This window comes from Cheilinus undulatus, linkage group 2 (genome assembly GCF_018320785.1).
Source record: "Cheilinus undulatus linkage group 2, ASM1832078v1, whole genome shotgun sequence".
Lineage (NCBI taxonomy): Eukaryota > Metazoa > Chordata > Actinopteri > Labriformes > Labridae > Cheilinus > Cheilinus undulatus.
In genome coordinates, this window is record NC_054866.1 from 42967582 (window position 1) to 42984769 (window position 17188).

The following is a 17188-nucleotide window of genomic DNA, read 5'->3' on the forward strand; positions in this document are numbered from 1 at the left end:
CAAAAATTGGTAGTATTGAGCCGAAATTGGACCAAAGATTCTCAACACAACAAAACCGTTAAAGGGGAAAGTTACAGCTGTGTGAACTAAGCGGTTGTACCCTGAATCAAGCCAGCTAATGTTAGTTGTTCTTGTTTTGGACTTTGCAAGCAGATAAATTTAAAATATGAGATGGAAATTTTGTCCTACTTGGCTTTATTTATTCAAAGCAGATTATTTCAACATATAAAACCATGCTATTAATCTTGGAAATGATAAAATATTAATACATTTTTCTTAAGATGGTTTTATGCCCCTTCTGCCTTTATTGGATAGGACAACTGCAGAAAACATGAGGAGAGAGAGTGGGACAAGACATGCACCAACTGTGCTGAGACCAGGAATCGATACTATGACCAGTGCATTTGAGACCATAGCCATAGCATATGGGTGCCTGTTCTACCAACTAAGCTGATTCATCACACTTCTTTTGTTTAATAGAACTTTTCACATAGAAAACTTCTGAGGTATGTTTATCTAGCACAACTAAACCAGCTTCCAAGGAGCATGGAGGAGAAGCCTTGACATGCAGCACTAAATTCAATAAAACATGAGGAATTTATCATCATTGTCACCAAATGTTGCAGTGGTGTGAATTTACAGGCCTTCAGAAAGTTGCAGAGCATCCTGTCACAAGCAGTTGTGAGTTTTAACTAATCCCAAATCTCTGGTATGACCTGAGCTTTCTTGTACCTTACTAGTGGACATGTTTCTTTTACTTCACACCTGCTTGTCAACAGATATTTGTTGTCTAAGAAGAAGGGGCATAACAGGATGATGCATGACTGTGTGCATACGTTTTACACATGTAAGGCGTGAAGGATTCCTGGGGCCCAATGTGCCACAACCTGGGGCTAGACAGTCAAGGTCATGACACATGTCACCACATTTGTTGCTAGGCAGCCAAGGTTAAGGCCGGCGGCATCCCTTTTGTCCGGGCCTTTTCACCCCTGGTGATATGGTTGGAGACTGCTGGTAGTTTTCAGGCCCTTGGGGAGACTGCTGGTAGTTTTTGGGCCCTTGGGACATCCACAGCACAACCAGAGGCTCATGGCAACCCAACTACCTGCCTGGACAATCCCTAGGCCGTGCTTACTCGCCACATCCACCCCTTACACTGCCCTGAAGGTGTGAACTTCGTTATTTTTTTCAACAGATTATTTTTCCATGCCCATTTCCCATGCTGGTAATACACAAGGACATCCAGAGCACAACCAGGGTTGTGTCAGTCCTCCTTCCTAGTGGTGCTCTAAGGCAGGGTTACTAGTTGGCCAAAACATGCCTACAAGTTCTGCCCAATACTGTATGTTTAACAGTACAGCTGCACCCAGAAACCTTCAGTGAGCGCAAAAGTGGACCAAACCAAATTCATGACGTACATATTATTACTTTAAGTCCCTGCAGTACTGAGAGAAACTCCTGTTCAACAATACATGTCTGCTGTTAGACTTCTGGCATGCATAGGGTTTCTGTAGACAGGGACACAAAGGGAATTCATGATAACGCACACCGGACAAACGACATCAGCAAAGAGGATCAAAAGGCTGTTCCACAAAGCTCACAGTCAGGGATATATGGATTACAACTCAAGGTTTGTTGGTTCACCTGCAGGGACACAGAGGGACCAAAGTTTGCACGGTTTATAAATGAGCTGTTTGTTTGAATCCCCACACTGAAGGGGAATATTTAAGTAAGAAAGCCTCCTCAATATTAATAGTGCCACAGTCTTTCTTTTAAAGGCAGCGCACGCCTACACAGGTGTTTACAATTCATGCTGATTACACCTCTGCACAGTTTTATTTTTCTCCCAGTGTGCTGATTGGTTTGTGCTCATTGCTTCAAAGTTTGTCTCTGAGGTGTTCTAGTTAGCTCTTTCACCTCCAAGACATATTCTTTCTTTACCCAAGAGTGCAGGCCCATGTGTTCCTACTTAAAGATGACAGTGTGACTGTGAGACAGCTCACGGATCATATCCCTGTAATCACATGAACTGCAGCTGTCATTCCTTTAATTATTTATACCTTTGTGTTCCCTCTTTGTACAGAAAATCTGTTCTGTGGAAACTAAGGTGTCATTATTTCAACTAATGTGGCATGTTTAACAGCCGACAAATGAAACACAGAGCCAAGGACAATCTTTATGTCTATGTTATGATGGTCACTGTATCAGATTAGGTGATTATGGACAGATTAATTCCATGACTTGACAAAGACGTGGCAGACTACAGAGGTACCTGATCAATCATGACGACCCATGTGATGAGGTTGGAAGGAAGAAATTGGGGCTACAGTAGATGACACCAGGGAAGAAGACTGCCAACAAACAAACTGACTCCTCTGTACTATACTGTATTTTCTTAGTCTGTTCAAATGTCATGATGAATGTTAGCAGGATGCTAATGCTAATGGTAGTTACTTCTATGTCTGCTATTTCCAACCAACATTTCTCTTATTCAGTCTGTCATGGTGGTCAGTCTGCCTGACTGTGGATCAGCGGTAGAGTTGGTTGGTTGCTAGAATCGTGGCTAACACATACTTCAAAAACGTCAAGCTATTATAATCATGCCACTTTTCATTGATTTTGTACACATTTAATTCATCTTCACCATTTGATGACACATTTAAATCCCCCCACCCCAATTTTTTGCCAATTTGCCATTTCTTAAATCTTTTCTGCCACTTTTTCTGTCAATTCTTACCTTTTTTACCATGTTTTGCCACTTTCTGCCTATTGTTTCCTCTGTTAACCATTTTTTGTCACTATAAGCCTTTTTTACAGCTTTCCTAGTGGTTTTTGCACTCTTAACACCATTTTTGCCCCTTTACATCATTTTTTTGCCACTTTAAAGCCAGTTTGCCACTTTTCAAACCCTTCCCAATACTTTGCCTGCACTTTTTTTGCCACTTTAACTCGTTTTTGCCACTCTCTGCCAAATGTTGCCTGTTAACCTATTTGTATCACCATTAACCATTTTAAAACCCATTTTTGCCCTGTGTAACCCACTTTGATGCTTTTTAAACCCTTTCCACAACTTTTTCTGCACATTTTTGCCGCTTTCACCCATTTTTGCTGCTTTCTGTTCTCCACTTTTTATGCTCATTTATGATCATTTTAACTGCATTTCACTATTTGTTACAGCCATTTTTGCCACTTGTAACCCATTTCACCATTTTCTCTGCATGTTTTTGCCAATTTTAACCATTTTTGCAACTCTCTGCCTACTTTTTGCCTCTGTTAGACAAACTTCTCCATTTATAAACTGTTTTGCAACTTTAAACCAATTTGTGCCCCTTTCAAGACACTTTTAAACCTTTTTCACTATTTCTTCTAATGAGCCACTTTCCGCTCAGGTCAGGTATGGGAGCATAAGCCTATTGGGCACTTTGACGTGTCAACTTTTGTCCTGTACTGCTCTGGCTTCATAGCCATTGTCAAGGCCTGCGCCAGGCCCATGTCCCACCTCTCCAGGTAGCCTCCCAGCTGCCCCTTCCACGATGCATTTGGCCACCCCCAGTGTCTGGACCAGTCCACCATGTCCTGGACATCTAGTATGTGGTGACCTAGATCAGGCCCAGGAAAGCAAGCCAGGTGCCTGTAGAAGTGCAGTTGCTGTTCCTATATCCAGTAGCTGACTCTTCCCATCTTGCACTCCTGAGGACATCAGCATTAGACACATGAACTGGCCTTTGATACCCAAAGATGAGCCAAAGAGAAGTTGTCACAAAGGAGTCCAACTGGCGCCTATGGCTATTAGTCAATGTCCCGGCCTCATGAGAGTATAGAAAGACCAGGAGGACCAAGGACCGGAAGACTCTGGCTTTATTATGCATACTCAGATACCAAAGCGCCATACTGTCTTGCTCAGTGAACCAATCGCCCTACGCACGTCACAAGTCCAAGTCAGTCAGCGGATGAATGGATCATGCTGCCAGGGTAGGTGAACTCTTCCACAAATTCTGCGCTCTCACCATTCACAAACACAGATGGCAGCATCCAAGGCAGCCCCAAAATATCTGGATCTTTGTTTTGGCCCAGGAGATGTGCACTCCCAATGTTTCACCCTCCTTAGTTAGTTAAGTTCTTAACTTACTTAGACCCCATAAGGTCTTCAACAGTCTGTGCAAGGATCACAGCATGATCAGCAAAGTGGAGATCAATGTTCTTTGCCAAATGACACTCCACAGTTTGCTGCCCCTGTTACCTGCCCCATTATCAAGACCATACAGGTACTGAAGAGCGTAGGAGCTAAGACGCACCCCTGCCTCACCCCAGAATCGACTGGGAGGAGGTCAGAGGTTGAGCCACCACACTTCACAGAACTCTCTGTACCAGAATATGAGGCAGACATCAGCTGGATGATGTCTAAGAGCATCTTTGCTCACCAAGTACAATGCCTTCTAGAGGTCAACATAGACTGCAAGGACCCCTCTGTTGAACTCCTGAAAGCGCTCAGTGAGGACCTGAAGTGCCAGGATGCAGTCTGCTGTAGATTGCTTAGGTGAAAAGCCAGACTGTTCAGGCTGGTGGTGCACAGATCTTGTTCAACGGTACCAGTGGGGCTGCCATGCTTAATACTTGTAGTCTGACCTTGGCTTATGAGCACTTGATCTCTGCTCAGTCAGATTGATTAAAATTATCTGTGTTGGTGTAGCTTGGCGGTGCAAGCCATTAAAAATAAAGTTAATTATCAAAATTTGCAGATGTGACCGAGGGTTTTAAGTGATGTGCCAGCAGGATCAAAGCTCACCACTTGTATCAAACTTATTAATTATCCAAGTTTTGCAGAAAATCATGCAGGATGGAAAAATGTTCTGTTGCCTTTTCAAGTTTTAAAGAGTTGCAGCTCTGACCACACCCAGGTAGAGCTCAGCCGTGCTTTCCCTTCTGCTTTGAAATGCAAATCGATGCTTACCCGCTGTCTTCGACATCAGTTAAATGCAAACCTGTAGGCTATACGTCTGCACCACTTTAGCAATGACGGGTGGCAATTTTTCCTAAAAGAAAGGTATTAAAACATCAAAATCCAAAATGTTCCCCTCACTCCTCCCTTTCACAGCTTATTTCCATCATCTCTGTGTTATTTCCTGGTTGGAGAAGAGTGCCACTGAGGGATCAGATGAAAACAGCAGAAGAGGAGAAGCTTAGGTATCCTCCCACAGATGTCTTCCTGTGTGCAGAGAGCTTCAATAAAAGCTATAGGATGCAGGCTGGCATCGCCTTTCAAGCTACTTCAGTAAGAGGTAAATAACATTTTTGGAAGCCTGGATGAGACCTGGCAACAGCAACTTTATCATTTTTAAAGACCTGAAGTACAACCACACAATTTCCAGAGAGCTGAAATCATACCTCTGGGCACATTTTCAAAGAATAAAAAAAGCTCCACAAAGCTTACAGAGATGACACAATTTCCATCCAACAGTCCCTGAATGAAGTTCTGTTGCACTATTTAAAGAGAAAAATCCAACTTCACAGCTTTCTTTTCACCCAGGGAACACAAAACCCCTGTAAGGATGGAGCCCAAAAGACTTCCAACAGAATGCAAATATTTCTCGACCCTATGGAAGCCTTACTGTACTGTGGGATATATGCAGAGAAGATGCAAGAGCTGCATTCTCCAAGCGGCTATCTAAACCTTGTCACAACACAGAGCTTCTGTTCAGTGTAATCAAGTCTGCTATCCAGCCTCTGCAGAACAGAAAACCTCAGAGGAGAAACATGCTGATTCTTTTATCCTTCACCAAAGGCTCATATGCAGTGGACTCATGAAATACTGCTGCTTAAATGCTGTTCTAACACCATGGTCCTATTACAGAAGGATAATGGCCATCACCTTTTCTCAACAGGTTGACCCAGATGAGCTCTTCCAGGACGTCTTTGACAGTTAATCCCATGTTATCAGTCACAAACAGCTCTCTGGACACTGCTATTTATCCCATTTAAAGCAAACAGTAGTTCAGCTCCTATTAAAGAATACAGCCTCGATCCCTTAATCCTCTGTAACCACTGACCCAACTTTAAACTGATGTTTTGGTCAAATTAGTCCAAGCAAACCAGCAGTGATAGAGAGTGGTTCTATATTTAAGAGACTCAGACAGCCCATCTCAGAGAAAGTCACGGTCTTAGCAGATTAGATTCGCTCCCATGCTGTGTTTTGTATTAAAAAATGTTTGCAATTGCAGGGTTTAGAGCAGCTTTACGCTTCATAATAACATGAATCACTGAATGCTACCTGTTCTGAAAACTCATTTAGGAGTAATATAATCTTTTTAAAAACAAGTGGAAACAAGACAAGCACTTTATGGGATCCCAGAGATAAAATATCACATCTGTGTCTGAAACCACATACTTACGTACGTCACTACCTACTTGAACAAAACTTGCTGTATACTACATACTGGCACAGCTATGATGCCATTTGTGCCACACTTGCACTTGTCCCCTTGACATTATTTACAGTCTGAGTTTTGTTAAACTAGCTAGCACCAAGCTATCAGTACTCTGTCAATTCAAACATGATGATGTATGTCATGCTAATGCTAACAGAAGTTACTCACCAGGTTGTTAGAGTATTTCCATGATTTAGCACTACTTTCTAGCGCTCAGTAACCCTTGCACAAAAAGTAAAGAAATTTGTGTTTGGAAGATTTTTCCTTTGTTGTAGCAATGCCTCTTGGCAATAAATCTTATACTGTTGGAAAGCCTGTTTATTTCCCTTTCAAATGGTGCCACATTTGTAAGGGACATGCATTTGTGCAGTGAGCAGCAGAGCTGAATATGTGGGTTGAACCCATGAAAAAAAAATGGCTGAATCTTCTCTTCCAGTACCAAAAAGCTTATTTTCTTTCTGTTGCTACTGACTCTTGTTTTGAGCTTCTGGTGTCCCCAGGTGCTGACAATCAGGTGCATGATTAACATCATGATTGTCAGCACCTGTGAGCATGGGCCTTGCTTCAGTGGTCAGTAGGTGTCCATTCTTAGAATTAGCATGCCATGTTTGACTGATCTAGATAGGGCCTGTGCGATAGGGCAACTTTAAGCCGGTGTTCCACAAAAACTAAGTTGCAGCATTATCTGGAGTGACCCCTGGTACCATCTCCAAACTGAAAGCCAAATTCCATCTTATGGGAATTGTCAGAGACAGGCTGCAAAGTTGGCATCCCAAGAGGAAAGTTTCCTCACCCTCTCAGCACTTATACTGTAGGCTGTCTTCTACAGATTTGCAGTCAAGGTTTGCAGGATGATATGGTCAACAGCTCTCTGCCCAGACAATCCAGAACAGACTGCACTTAGCCAATCTCTTTTCTCATAGGGCTTCCAAGAGGCTTGCCTTGACTGCCCTTCACCATTAGGCCCATTTGCGCTGGAGTCAGCAGAAGGTTCGCACACAGGAACCTGAACATGTGGAAAAACATTACGTTTAGCAACGAGTCCAGATCCTGCTACAGCAGCTGGATCATAGGGTCAAAGTGTGGAGAAGATGTGGAGAACGCTGTGCTGATTGCTGCACCGATAGAGTAACATCTTGTTACCCTGGACTTCCACAGGGTCTGTCTGTGGTCCGTAATGGCTGCGCTGCAGTTGGACTCACCTCTAAAATATACCATATGTGTTCAATCCGTCTCCGCTCCGCACGGTAATGGAGCAGATAGGTTTTAGTTTCAGTCAATGAGAGAGCTTCCACCAGCTCCGCTGCTCTGCATTTCTCCTCCAGCAGAGCTCTGGCAGTCCGGAGCCCTCCGCAGCAGATATGTTGGGCGCCGACGCTGACGTCTGTCAACACCTACTGACTCTGCTTTCTGTGCACAGCATTGCCAGACTGCTTGACCTGCGGGACCGAGGAGTTCACGTGGTAGGTACAGAATCACATCTGGCTGTGTGAGTCAATACTCCTGGCATGCTATAAAAACATAAACACACATGAAGCTATTGTTCTGAACTGCAGGAGCTGCCAAAGGGTGGACTTGCTTGGATTTGTCTTTGGTTTGTCCTTTCAGGCTGATGTTTGTGCTTCTAACATGGGCCAGTAACCTTTTGATGAATAAATTTGCTTCCTCTTGCTCCTTTTGCCTACAGGCTTTGCTACTCCCTATTATGACGTTTTATCAATGCAGTGAAATACGATCAGGTATTTTCCATCAACATGGAGTGTTTTATTCTTAAATTTAACCTGGAATTTGAATTTGGTTTTGTGCTAAATTTATACGCAAGGCTCCAGCATCCGCAAAAAATAGAAGTCCAGCAGACACGCTGGACTTCTATTTTTGCCAGTAGGGCCGGCTGAAGCACTCACATCAACGAAACCAAAACCTACCTGCTCTGTCGTCGACTGAACATGTATCTGGTGGAATTTAGTGGCCAGTGTGACGGTGTGAGGTGGCGTCTCCCCCACTGGAAAAAACAGTGCTTGTCATCATTGGAGGTAACCTCAATGCAAAGAGATATCAAGATGAGATTCTGCTACCAGTGGCAATCCACATGTTTGCCTTCCTTCAGCCTCACACTTGCCTGAAAGTTCTGCATATTACTGTATGTATACCTTCTACTTCTGGTAAATAATAATAATAATAACTTTATTTATAGAGCACTTTTAAAAAGCGCTTTGACATGCAGAAAAACAACAAGAAGAACCCAGCAAAAAAAGATAAAGACAACAAACAACAACAGTAGGAGAACACTTAAGGGAAGAGAAACTAAACAAGATCAAAATCCAGACTATATGTTCAGCCCAAACAACATTAGTAATGAGACATTGTAAGAAATAAAAAATCCATGGAAGTCATAAGAGTTTTGATATGTTTCACATGACATCGCCAGAACCGAGACGTCATTAAAACAAAGACATCAAATACAAAGAACAAACGAGTACCCAGCCAACACAGGAACCCAACTACAAAACCCGAGACCAAGGGGAATGACGTTTTAAAAGGCAAGTAAAAGAGAAGCAATAAAAACTAAAAACATTAAGAGAGGTAAAATTGTAAAGGAAAAAATAAATGTAAGAGAATAAGTATGAGGAAGGAAAACGCTAAAATGGTACATGGATCAAGAGGATGAAAACAAAAACCAGTAAGATTTACCTGGATAAAAACTTAAGGATATAGAAAATCAAAACAGTAAAAGGAGTAAGAGATATTAAAGCATGGACAAGAACAGTAAAAGGTGTTAAGCTAAAAATCAGAAGCAGTAAAGAGTTAATAGTTACAATAATAGTAACAGTAAAATAGTAGAAGTAGCAGTACTGTAATAATTAAAGTTGAGATTAAAAAAGGTAGAACAATGATTAAAGGGATAAGAATGAGTAAGAAGACAACATCACGTAAAAGCAAGTCTATAAAAATGGGTTTTAAGAAGTGATTTAAAAGCAGTGACTGTTTCTGCACGCCTTTTCTCCTCAGGGAGGTCGTTCCAAAGTCAAGGGGCCCCGATGGAAAAGGCTCTGTCACCTTTTGTTACAAGTCTCGACTTTGGAACGACCAGGAGGCCCCCACCCGAGGACCTCAGGGTGCGGGCTGGCTCATAGGGGGTTAAAAGTTCTGTTACATATACTGGAGCCAGACCTTGTAGTGCTTTAAAAGTAAATAAAAATAAAATTAATGAAAAGTGGGTGACAAAATAAAGCCAGAATGTCATAAGACATGTATTTCATGGAAAATTACTTCAAGATTCACAAGTACTTTTTCTGTTTTTAACATCTCAGTTGTCTGAATATCACCAGTTATTATTGTCACACTTTAAACTGTTAAACTGGCATTTGCTAGCATTAGCATCAGCCTAATCAGATCTTCTGTTGCAAATTAGATATTTATATTGAAAATGCTGTTTTCCACCAGTACTTTATAAAATGATTTGCAGGTTTCTAAAACTCATGTTTAACATTTTTTTTAGCAATGGCATCCAGAAAGTAAACATCTCTTTTGTCATCTGGGCTGGGGCAGGCCAGACATTGATGTCAGAAACAGGTCTATCATTATTTGTATATTATTTGATCACACATAAAACGTAATGCAATAAGGTTGCTTTAATTTTAATGCTGCTTCTGTGCTGTCTGGCAAGCTTCACCACTGAAAAGACTGAGGGGCTGCAATGCATTGTGGGGTATCTCATACTCAAAGACTCAGGCCAATCCAGTATGCATCCAGGTACTTTGTTACTTGTACTTTGCTACATACTTGCTCCACTAAGTATGAATGGTATGAAGGAATGTGGTGTTGCCCATATGTTCTGTGGTACCCCGACATCTGAGGTATTTTCATATTGTAGTTAATGGTCCTCCTTTCCTGTGACAATTTCCTCTGGTATTTCTGTCTGAGACTTGTGGCCTCTCAGGACATCGACCACAGGATTGTACCACAGGTTCTGTTACAATTTACCACATATTCTGCACGTGGCACAATCCTGTGGTAAAAGTCCCAAAATACCTCACAACTGAACCAGATGAAAATACCACACAAATCCAGAAAACATTGTGAGTATTGTCACACACAGGCTACCAGCTTGTTTTAAGGTAAGGGTTTATCAAGGGACAAGCATGAATAATACATGGCCATACTTTGCTGTAGCATGTGGTATGAAGCATGAATGCAATGGGAAAATACCTTAAAACGTCTTCATCGGATGGTTTGCATGCATGCCTGTTTTTGTGCTCTTCTGCCTCCTACTGGACAACTTTGGTCATTGCGATTTTAAAGGATATTTGACTTTTTACTGCCTCTTTATGCACAGCCAACCCAAAGTCAGATTAAAATGCTTATTTTTTCACAATTTTAAATAACAGGACTGCAGTTTTCCTCTAGACGAATGGTGGAAAAACCCTGGTCATTTCCTCCAAGGCAATCAGGATTTTTTCTTTAATATGGAAGTCCAGACTTTGGTGTATTCCAGGAACTGATAGTCAAGTTGGTCTTCTGTTTTCTGATAAATTCTCTGAAACTGCTGTAGCCCTAACACTATGTAATTGCCACTGCAATTGTCTGAACTTGATAAACTGGTCAGGTTTTCTCTGCATTAAAACAGAAGAGGCGATATGATCCCTCTCCAGAGCCTGTGAGGAATAAACAGGTGAACAGCAGTGAAGACAATGACATGAAACAGAGCGACAAGGTGACACAATCCAGGATAATTATCAAGGGATCAACTCCTGATCCCAGGTTAAGAGCGGCGATAAAACCTCTGTTCTGTGATACTCAAACAAACTTTAAAGTTCAGATAAACTTTCAATTATCTCACAATGTCACCTTCACAAACACAAAGCTGCTTTACAATACAGCTGTGTGTCCTTTTATCAGACTAATAATCAAACTGACTCTCCCAGTTAATTTCTTCTTTCTCTTTGGATCATTGCATATTCTAATGGTGTTGCAGTGATTATATTTGGCCCTATTTCTCTTGAACAGCTTTATTAAATCAATCAGCTGCATAACTCTAGACACAAATTCTTTCAGACACCAAATGAGCAAATTAGCCTGAGCAATCCCTTCTCTTATCCACTGATGTGTGTCACCATCAGAGCAACAAAATACTGAAATTGTAGTTTGTTTGAAAATACGAAATGTCTTATGCAAATAGACACCATTGTGATGTCCTTATGAATTTGAAGGGGTATTGAGGTAGAAAGCAGGATAAGATGGTAATGGAGGGATGTAGGACAAGACGAGGATCCGACTTCAAAGAACAGATTTGATTAGATTTCTTAGTGGTGGCAATGAAGGGACAAAAGAGCGTGGAAGAGATGGACCTGGACACAGATGAGTTGTAATGGAGGTGGCTGGGGTGGAGGAGGGTTGGAGCGGTCGCACTGAAACCGCAGACTGACTGCAGAGTAGAGGAGAACAGTTTATAAAATATGACAGCAGCAGGATGATTGGATTGAGAGAGGTTATGGCAGGATGGGATTGGCTCAGAGCTTAAGTGAAGAGACTCCCATACCAGCTGATTTAATTTAAGCTAAGCTTCATTTATCTTTCTCTATTACTAAGTGGAGCCCTGTGGTTGAATGGAGACCAGTTCAGGTTGTACCCTGACTTTCACCCAATGACAGCAGGGATAGGCTCCACCGCCCTGTGACCCCAAATGGGATAAGCAGTGTAGAAAACGGATGGATGGATGGATGTTAACCCAGATCATTTCCACAGCCAATCCTACCTTATTTGGAAGACAGGGGTATAAGCCTGATACTGATGGCCGTATCGGTTGCATAATAGCGTGACATCATCTCACAAGAGTTGAAAATCCTTAGATCCAATCAATAGTCTGCAGTGAGTCTAGCTTTTACCCTTTAGGGTCAGATTGGTATGATTGGTAACCCAACAGAAGAGTGCCAAAAACAGTAGGGTGGGTAGGATCTATTATTTAAATACAGCTTTGATACTTTATATTACATTTCTCAAACTTAGAACTTCTAGATCTTCCTTGAAAGAGATCTCTCTGATCTCATTGGGACCAGCCTGGCTAAATAAAGGATACAATAAATAGCATGATGATTCATGATGCATCATTATGAGCTGCTTACTAATTTATCTGTAGAGGACTACTGCATGTGGTTCCTATTCATCAATGAAGACAAACAGTAATAATAAATATGAACTACCTTCTTTATCACTTAGTAAATTTGTAAGAAATCAATGCTAACATAGACGCCTTAACATATTAAAAATAGATAAATAAACTGTATTGGTCCAATAAAAAGACTGAACATCTAATAAATCTACATTAGTACCCCATAAGCAATTATGTTGTTGGAAATCAGCCATGTGGACAACAAAGACTAAGACTTAGCAAACATTGCTAACACCCGTTTTTGTTGTTCTGAAGGGAAATTTCAGACAAAAACCGAGACCATCAAGGTGTGAAAAGACATCTCTGAGTCTCTGATTGTTGGAGACCTGAGGAGACTCTGCAGAGGGTCTATGGTGATAAAAAGCCCCCCTGACTCCCCCTCATTGGACGAACCATTGCCTGTTAGCAGCCTTGAACGGCAGCTGCCTTCGCCTGTTACTCTGTTTCCCCGTTAACTTTTGTGCAGTCAGCAAACAGTTGGTGGAGTACGAAGGGTTTCTCCCCTCCTTCAATGTCATGTGGACATGAGTACTGCAGAAAGCCCACCAGTATCGAAGAAGGGCATGCAACTCTTCTCCCATCACCAGAAGGACGGTACGAGTCCTACTATTTTTATTTCAGTCTTAATTCGGGGGTTGATTTTTGGTCCTTTTTTGGTTCACGTTCCCTGTTTTCAGGTGGTGCCCCGTCAATTTTTGATCCTGATTTACAATTCATATTAATAATTCTAACGATAATTATTAATATCTTAATAATAACCAGAACCTAGCATTAAAACTTTAAGTGTTCTTTCACTGCATCAGTGCAGAATTGTACATGTCAGCACCTCCTTGCATCATAAAAAAAACAACAGTCCAACACCCTATTTAGAATCTATTCCCTTTTATACCTTACACAGCAGCTCCTGGCCTCTCTGCAATCAAATCTGTAATACATCACATTGTTTTCAGGTAGAAAACATGCATTTCACTTATAACTTCAAATATGTAGATTTACTTTACTAACAGATGAGAGATTGTAACAGAGGTCAGCAAATATTTCACCATCACAGAAATATTCCTGCTGGTTTCACAGCCCTCGCCTGTGTTTTTGATTTGTAGAGTTAACAAATTTCTGAATATATTTCACTATCCTCTGCCAAAACAAGAATAAAGTTGTTTATGTAGTATACTGAAGTGACAGTCTATCAATACTTTATGAATTTAGAAAGAAATCAATAATAAAGTCTCTAATGTAGTCCTGTTTATCGAGCAAGTCCACAGAGGGGGGCCAACCCCAGCACTGAGAAGCCCCCCCACAGGAGGCTCTTTAGTCATCCTGCTTGAATATTTATTACCCCACAGATGCTTCCTGTCAGCCGTCTGTCACTTGTGAAGCAGCATAAACTAGAGACACGTGTCACAGTGTCTGACTGATGCCATATGTTATGATTCTGCATGTAAATGTTCTCAGCACAACACAGACATAAAAAGACACCTTATCTTGTAGAAACAATCTTTATTCCATGTCCCCGCACCATTATACTTTCAAACATGTGGTCAGCGCCTACATAATAAACTCTTGTACAACCTGGTCCTTTTGCAGCCGTCTCTACAGAAAAGTTATGGTAAGATAATTGGCTGTGTGTAAATGATTTACTATGATGCAAAATAGCAGCTTTATAGGCAACTGCACCCAATGTACTATGTGCAGGCAAGCCAGTTCAGCACTCAGACTCCTCCACTGTGAAGCCATACTGTTGTGATGGATGTGGAGCATTGTCCTCCTGAAACATGCAAGGCCTTCCCTGAAAGAGACATTGTCTAGATGGGAACATATGTTGTTCTAAAACCTCTACATACTTTTCAGCATATACAGTGCCTTTCTAGATGTGTAAGCTGCCCGCGCCATAGGCACTAATACAACCCCATACCATCAGAGATGCTTTTCAGTTATCCCCCTAAAATCAAGCTGGATTGTCCCTTTCCACTTTAATCCAATGGACATGACATCCGTGGTCTCCAAAAGGAATTTGAAATTCTGATTCATGTGACCACAGAGCAGTTTTCCAATTTGTCCTCAGTCCATTTTAAATGAGCTTTGGCCAAGAGAAGACGGAGGCGTTTCTGGATCGTGTTCATATGTGGCTTCTTTTGTTGCATAATACAGCTTTAAAGGTGCAGTGTGTAGAAATTGGAATTTTAGCAACATCTAGATCAGATTTTAGAATGAGCCCATCTGTTACCAAAACATCACATCACTCAGCGACGAGAGCCTGTGAAGACCAAAAAGGATCGTGAGCCGGACATCATTTACAGCAGTGACAAGGTGAGGGCTTATTCATTCATTTTTGTAACCATTATTTTTATAGATTATAGGTCAGTCTTCTTCTCCGCCTGCCTTCCAGGTAGATTTCAGGACAGGCGGGCAGGTTCGTATCTAAAAATTGCATTTCGCTTTTTCTGTCCCAAAAAATGTTGCTGTAGACAACATGGCGGTTTGTTATGTCAGCCTCTGTGAGCACGACCTGCGGTAATGTAAATTAAAAAGCTTTTTTCTAATTTTGTAAAAAGAAAATAAAAGTTTTAAGGGGATGGCTGTACACTTATTTTAACATACTTCACATAAATATATAAATATTATATCGCATTTACATCGTTTCTGTTCGGCGAAATGCTGCCAACTTCTACACACTGCACCTTTAACTTGTTTTTAATGCAGTTCCACCTGATGAAACAAGCCTCCAGTATTGTCCATCAGCCTTGTCCCCTGTGCACAGAGATTTCTCCAAATTCTCTGAATCTTTTTATGACATTATATACTGTATATGGTGGGATTTTCAAAGTCTTCACTATTTTACATTGGGGAACATTTTTCTGAAATTGTTCCTCAATTTTCAGAGGTGGGTTTTTTTTTGTTGATTGATGCGCCTCTGCCATCTTACTTCTGAGAGACTCTACTTCTCTAGAAAAGTGGGTCTCAACTGGCCAGGGACCAGGAACCACCTCTGCCCACTTATGAGAAACTGTGTCCCAAATTTAAGAAATAGTTCAACCACTCAGTTTTTTATAAAGACAGATATTGCAGTTTGGACCCTATATGGAAAAAAAGCTTTATTGAAGAAACAGACAAAACAAACATGCCTATAAAGCACAAAAATACAGAAAGACATGCATGCATACATTTCATTTCATTCTGTTTTCTCAAAATACCATGAAAATGTGATCATTTTTTCACCACAGGAAAATGTTTAAAAAAATGTTTGGACGTACTATGTGTTCCCTTAGAGCTTCCATACATTTTTGCCACTTTTTGCCTGGTATGCATTGGTGACCCACTGGAAACAACCTTGACACCCACTTATGGGTCCCGACCCACCAGTTCAGAATCACTGCTGTAGAATGTCCCTTTTATACCCAGTCATGTTGCTGACCTGCTGCCAGTTTACCTAATAAGTTGTAAAACGCTCCTCCAACTGTTTTTTTAACAGTACCACTTACTTTTCCAGCCTTTTGTTGGCCTGTCCCTGCTTTTTTGAGATGTGTTACTGCCATCATAGTCAAAATGAGCTAATATTTTTCATGGAATAGTAAAATGTCTCTGTTTAAACATCTGATTTGTAATTTATGTTTTATTAGGAATAAAATATGAGTTTATGGTATTTGCAAATCATTGCATTCTGTTTTTATTCACATTTTACAAAGTGTCCCAACTTTTTTGGAATTGCAGTTGTAGTTTTATTCATTTGGTCCAGGAACATAATCATGTTCCTCAAACTCATTCCATATATGAATCCATGAACCTTACCCTGGTCTCTTCACCCCAAAGCTCTTATCCCTCAGTCCCATGACCCTTATTTAACCCTTCATCCATCCCATCATGCAACAGGGCTTTTTGATTTTAAGATTCAGGAACCAAGCTGCATGAAGCTTTTACTAACAAAATCTGCATATTCTCTCTCAGTCTTTTCATGTCCCTACCTGCTTTTAATTTAATCTCCTTTAAATTGTATAGCTGGAGGATTTAGTTGGCCCACTTTAGATTTACCTCTGATTAACCTCCTTATTTAACAGGTGTAAAAATCGCCTTAATAAACAAGTCAAAATAGCTCCATGAAAATAACGCCATCATTTCTGTGCCAGAGTAGACTCAAGTGTGGTTTGAAAATAGTTTCTTTCAAAATTAAGCTAACAGGCACAGTTACAAGACAAGCATAAAATGTTCATCACATCTCTGCAAACAGCCTGTGCCGCACATTCAGGAGCTGCAGACAAACTGTTGCACGATATTTACCTCATTATGGCCTTTATTTTCCTCCATTGGAACACTATTTGCTGAAAGGTGCAACCATAGCACTGCCAGGAAGTAATGAGGCAAATATAAGACATTTGGACCCACTTTGCTATCATTTGGCTTTAAAGCATTTGGTTAAAGCTGCACAAGATGTTCGGGGAATGCTGCTGGAAATAAATGGGCCATACCAGTGCATTTGCAAATTTAAGCAGCTTAACTACTACTCACGGACACTTAACATTTGTGCTGACTGGTTCTGAATTAGAACATACATTTTTAACAGACTTGGAGGCTGACTGGGTTATGTAATCTAACTGTGAAT